This window comes from Dysidea avara, chromosome 8 (genome assembly GCF_963678975.1).
Source record: "Dysidea avara chromosome 8, odDysAvar1.4, whole genome shotgun sequence".
NCBI lineage: Eukaryota > Metazoa > Porifera > Demospongiae > Dictyoceratida > Dysideidae > Dysidea > Dysidea avara.
In genome coordinates this window covers 8,606,067-8,612,085 of record NC_089279.1, presented here as the reverse complement: position 1 = coordinate 8,612,085, position 6,019 = coordinate 8,606,067, and the positions used below count along the sequence as shown (strand labels likewise).

The window sequence follows — 6,019 nt, the reverse complement described above, 5'->3', positions numbered from 1 at the left end:
ATCTTGCCTATTATTCTTCTTAGCAGTGTTATATAGACGTTTTCCAGTTTTCATATCCTATTTAATCTCATGGTTAATCCAAGGTAGACTCTTGTTAGATCGAACTGTTCTACACTGTTAAAACAGGGGAGTAACAGTAACTAGGGGAGTGAAATATTTTACTCTGAAAGGGGAGTTTGGATTACTAGGAGAGTAACAGTAACCCACTAAGGGTAAAGAGAACTCCAAGTAAGTGAAGGCACCAAACTGAAGAGTTCCCATTACCAGCTAGCTAGTAGCTAAGGTGAACTCAGTGAGCCAGTATGGCTGAGGCCGCCACATATGAATGAGCCACATGCAGGTTATAGCTGTCTCACTATATTATTTTCTCCATTAACTAACCTGTTCAATTCTAGTCACTCAATATAAAAAAGGAAAGTAATTATTTAGGCTTCCTTTTCAGTGGCAGCCATTTACTCATGTTTTATTTTACAGGCTAACCAAGACATAGTAAAGGAAACAGAGAGTACGAAAACAGGACGAATTGTTACTCAAGAATATTTTGAAACACGTATGTATAATTATTAAATACCATTTCTATTACAAGCGCATTATTTAGAGTGAAGAGTATTACCATAGAAACGGCTTCTTTAACAACAGCGCCGTGTTGAGTAGTTGAAAGCGGTTTGCTTCTCTGAGGAATTGTAGTGCTTGAAAGGTGATACTAAACTGTTTGCTTGTTCGTGAATAATTACTGGACGTTCACTGAGTCTATCTCGTTCATTGTTTCTTCAGGTACGTTTGAGCTCATATCTGAGTCGTCTCGTGTGCACACCGGTTTATTAAACTGGCTCCAACAGAAGTCACCACTGCTCGTGAGGGTTTAGGCGCCTTATTGTGATACGGCAGAAATAGTTCAAGACTCAGGGAAAGAGAATAAAATTCGGCGGACTCAGTCGTATCCGTACTGACTGGTACGTACAGTATTCAGCCCATTCAAGCTCACCGCTAGCTACTAGTAGTCAGTGTGTAAGAAGTTGAAGACTTGAGGGAGGAGAGGAAAGCCACCTAGCTTAAACATGGCGTACATATCATGTCCGTCTGCCTTCAGTTGACGTTAGCAGCCGGACACAATGATATTGCCTGGTAAGGTCAGTAGCCTGTATCATTGTCTTTTTACATAATTACATGCAGATTCACTGGAATTAACTAGTAAGATGTATCGTCTGCAGTTAACAAAAATCTTTGATACAATGTACATTGTGTGTCTTCAACTTCATCAACTTTCCAAGTCATTCTTGACCTGTAAGGAGATAATGTTTATAGTTACGTAAGCACATGTTTACTTTTTTAGCATGGATGTATCAATGTCACTGAGAACATAGAATTTTTACAACATCCAGTAAGTGTGTTAACATACAGTGACTGTGCATCAATTTGTAAACATATATTACAGGTGCCACAAGAAATCAGTGAACAAATAGACAAACAAAATGATGAACTCCAGGTAGCAAAAAAAGTGCTGTTTTGCACGATATACTGTTTGCCTTTTTAGTTTACACTACCAATGCTGCTGGTCTGGAAGAATTGTTTTTACAACTTTGTTGGCAACTGTGTGTGACGTACCTTCAGCCATAAAGGTAACAAGTATATGATTGTTGAATATTTCTTTACTATACTGCTATTTACAACAGCTGATAACATGTCATGTGGCAGGAAGTAACTCCAGTGAAGTGGCAGTGAAGCATCGTTTGCTGATGAAGCCTTGCTACTGGTCTCTTTTTTTCAGAGACTTTCCAATATTATAAAGCTGGATATTGTAAATATTTTGTTACAGTTTTGCTGTATGTCTTTAACATCATTTGAAATTTTATACGGAGTTATTTGCAGAATTTCATGGAGTAAAGGAAACGCCTTGCATGCTTATGTAAACTCTCCTAGAGTAACTAGAACTCCCTACAATAGGTTTTTCAAAGAGTTCCTGTTACTCCTTTGTGGGGTGTTAGTTACTCTCCACAAAAATATATGGGTGTTAAATCCTCCCTACACTGGGAACTCCCCTAGGGGAGTAACAGTTACTCCTTATTTTTAACAGTGTATGTGGTACATGTACGTTGTAGCATCAACCATATTGCTTCAGATATGTTAACTTATAGCTGCAAAATTCACGCCAGCATAATTATCGGGTGCATGCATGACAAACTGGAGGCGGACCGTTTATGTTGAGCCCGGACCATTTATGTACTGGCATGGGTGGTCCGGGGGACCAAGTATGTAAGCACAAGCGGTCCGGCCGGACCTTTTATCACAGCATAAATGGTCCTCCCCGACCTTATTTGCCCGGACCATTGGTGCGTTGACAGTCCGGGCGGACCATTTATGTTGTCATAAAAGGTCCGGCTGGACCGCTTGTGCTTATGTTCTATACCATATGCGTATTTTGTACCATACGCGTATGGTACATACCATATGCGTATAGGCCACACCAAGTCAAACCTTAGTTTCTGGTCACCCTCCCGCATGGAAAACCTGGAACCCAGTTTATGAGGACTATTATAGTATACGGCGCTTAAGTGCACGTGACCCAGCAAGAGACCGATTTTTTTGCTGCAAAAGATCGAGATATTCTAATAGAGCAGTCAGGGTTTCTAATAGAGTAGTCATACTACCCTTAACCACAGTTAGGTATATATGCCGCACTAATAAATAATGTTTCTGACTATAGTTTTGTCCTTGATTATATAGCTGTAATTAATGCTGCTTCTGTTACCGAGTAGCATTAACCACTAACTTAATAGCATCAGATAGGCCATAGCTTTAAAAGTTTCCTAAGAATATAATTCAAATGTTGATTAGCCTAGTGATTCTTCCAAACTTCGACTTACTTACCACTGAACACTGGTAAGGAAAGCTGGTAACATTCTGTGTGCTCAAACTTCAACTTTTCCACTGGACGACTAAAATTGTATGGTCCAAGATTGGCAAGTAGAAGCCCTTAGTTAAAACATCAACTTTCCCACATGATCACTGAAAAACACTAACCTGGAGCACCCAATGACTCAAAACTTTGACAGTTACTTTTCTCAAGGTTTACAACAAGAGTTCACATTTGAATGAAGGAGTTTCTGATGTGTAATTTCATTTTAGATCATTTGAACAAATTAGCTGATAAATCATAGTGATATAGCTACTTTCCTGACATACCTATTGAGGCATTTCACTTGCAAAGCTACATGGGCAAGACATTTCCTATAGTGCTTAGCTATACATTGTTGTGCTCAGTTGTTTTAAAGCAGTGTAGCTAGCCATGATCCATCAACAACTTTCCTAGTGCATTTTTGCAGAAGTATAACTACTTATGCTGTTTGTTAAGCTTGACTAAATATAAAATCAACATGAATCTGCTAAATTGTGCAAATAATAATACTATACAGTGTGTCATCACAGTATACATTACTGGTGTATATGGAAGAGTCTATAGTCCTGATCATCCGCCCGCCCGCATCCTTTTGTTGGCTAGAGAGTGACCAGAAACTAAGGTATGACTTGGAGTGGCCATACAGCAATTCGTACCATATCAGTATAGCTAACCTGCATGGTAGCTATACGTATAATATCAAGCATGCAGAAGATGCCTTACTGCATATCAGTTATGTACATGCAGTAAGTCATAAAAGTATAAATCAAAGGAAGGGGATTAAATATCACAAGTCTTGATTTCTAGTCATTGATGTAATCTATAACAAATGGATCTCATTGTCTGCTTAACAAATGTATTTCATTTCATCAAAGTATCTGGCAGTTTCAATACAATAGTGCCACCATGCACCCATGGATTCCCATCTTGCAATTTTATAATAAATGACTTCATTTCTCCACAGTGGAAAATGCTATTGCTTTTAAACTACACAAGCTGGTATAATGCATGTTCTTTAGAATAGTTGAGTTAAAATTATCTAGCTGTTGCATAGCAACCGCATACACTGAATTTGACTGAAAATGTATGGTAAATTTTAATTTTTGTTTCTTCTTCCACACAGTACATTGTGGCTGCAATTGCTACACATATATTGCTTCCTATTGGATTCATGACCCATTGTTTAATTGATACCTGAAGATAGTCAAAGATTAGTACAACAAAGCTATAGAGCAATATTACCCAAAAACTCTACTAGGGGCTTCTCTATACTTGTACGAACTTTGTAAAAATAATGTGCTTGTGTTTATGGTGCCCAATTATCCTTTCAACATAAAACCAGAACAGTATGCTCCTTGCCTTACTCAGAAATCTTGAAGTTTGATCTTCTAAAGCATTATTTGAGGACAAAAGACACTGATTTCTGTAAGGCTGTAGAACTGTTTCCAGCATACTGATATTCATGATTATTTTTTCAATGAATATCATTGAATGCATGGTTTTAAGTGATATAAACACTAAGCCAGTAGAGGTAGTGTTGTAGCTCAACATAAAAATATTATAGATTTTGATATAATTCAGTATCCACAATTCCATATAAATACACATTAAAAATACTGCATTCTGATTGGTTAAAACATAGCGACCATATTAATTTGCATCCAAATCGAGCCAATTTTTTAAAGTATATATTAATTCATTAAATATTTTATTCTATCATTGCTAGATAATCTATTGTTTTAGTACACCTATACTTAAAAAATGGATATTTATGCCTGGTGACACTAAAGGAGTGTTGAGCAGACAATTTCAATTAGATGAGCTCGAGAAGTACAATGCAATGATTGCTCAAACAGAGGAAGATCTGTAGAATGCTGATACAATAACATTGAGGGAGGTATAGCAAAGAGATTTAATTGTACAGAAAGCAATGTTCCGGTTTGCAACTTAATGTAAATCTGGCTGTAACTTACAGCACTATTAGACATGCTACTCTATAAGACTGATGATGTGTATGGTAATTAATTGTGCAATAAATTCTTTTAAAACTGTAGTTTGCTGAATCTTTGCTATTAAATGAGGTATTGCCTACTGAGATGAAGTAGAAAACATACTATGACAGAGATTTTATGGTGAGTTTATGAGTTCTAATGAATAATTCAGGATTTATGAGTTCTAATGAATTTCCATTCTAGGATTTATAAGAGGGGGGGCTAACTCAAGGTACTAATCTCTTGGGTAGAGGTGTGTGAAGCACACTTCCCAGCATGGAACTAGGGGGGTCTGGGGGCATGCCCCCCAGGAAAAATTTGAAAAATAGATGCTAAAATACTGCAATTTGGAGACATTTCCACATAAAATCCATAATATTTTCTGCATGTAGATATTTTATATACTGCCTTTAGATTATAGGTATGGCTCGCTGAAGCATTTTACTAATGGAAAAGTTTGGGTAGGTACAGACAACCAAGTACATGATGCACCCCTCTCACAATTGCACAACACTGAATAGGTGCATGTTAGAATAATAATGTTGAAAGTGGAAAATTTTGAAATTTGAACAATACAAGATTAAATCTGAGAGCATTTTCAATGGAAATTGTGTATCTGAATTAAGTATTGCCACACATATTAACTACACAAGTAGATGAATGTAGCCATTTAAACAGACCATGCGCTTCATTGTATGGGCAGATTTGGAAAAATTCCATAACAGAACCAACTACATGTTTCCAGTGAATGTTCTATTAGAGTAGGTCCTGTACTATCATATGATAGTCGTATGATACTTTTTCTCCTCTCCAACCTTCTCGTTCCTGGGACACAAATCTACAAGCTGTGGTACCGTGGTGATTCTCGAAACGGTACTCGAGAAGGTTTGACCACTTAGTTGCTGATCTGTTCTTGTGTGCTTCGTTTATGACAGACAGTACGCGTCAATTGGAACTAGCATTGAAACGATGGCTGATGGTGGAAGTAAAAGAAAGCTAAACGCAGATTCAGTGTCTCCTGAGGCTAATCAAGCAAAGAAGCACCAAGGAGGTTCGCCCCCAATCAATGGTGGTGATGTTTTTGCGTCCCTTCCTGGCGCAATGTCCACACTGTGGTGAGGCTTGTCTCTCA

General features: G+C 37.7%; 1 long non-coding RNA gene across 1 annotated transcript; it reads left to right on the top strand.

Moving 5' to 3' along the window:
• The first annotated feature begins 583 nt into the window (after positions 1–583).
• Positions 584–1,872, top strand: LOC136264078 (uncharacterized). Its single transcript, XR_010704947.1, has 6 exons — positions 584–697; positions 775–1,125; positions 1,174–1,381; positions 1,436–1,486; positions 1,535–1,619; positions 1,674–1,872. It is a non-coding gene; the product is annotated as an uncharacterized lncRNA (long non-coding RNA).
• Positions 1,873–6,019: the final 4,147 nt, after the last annotated feature.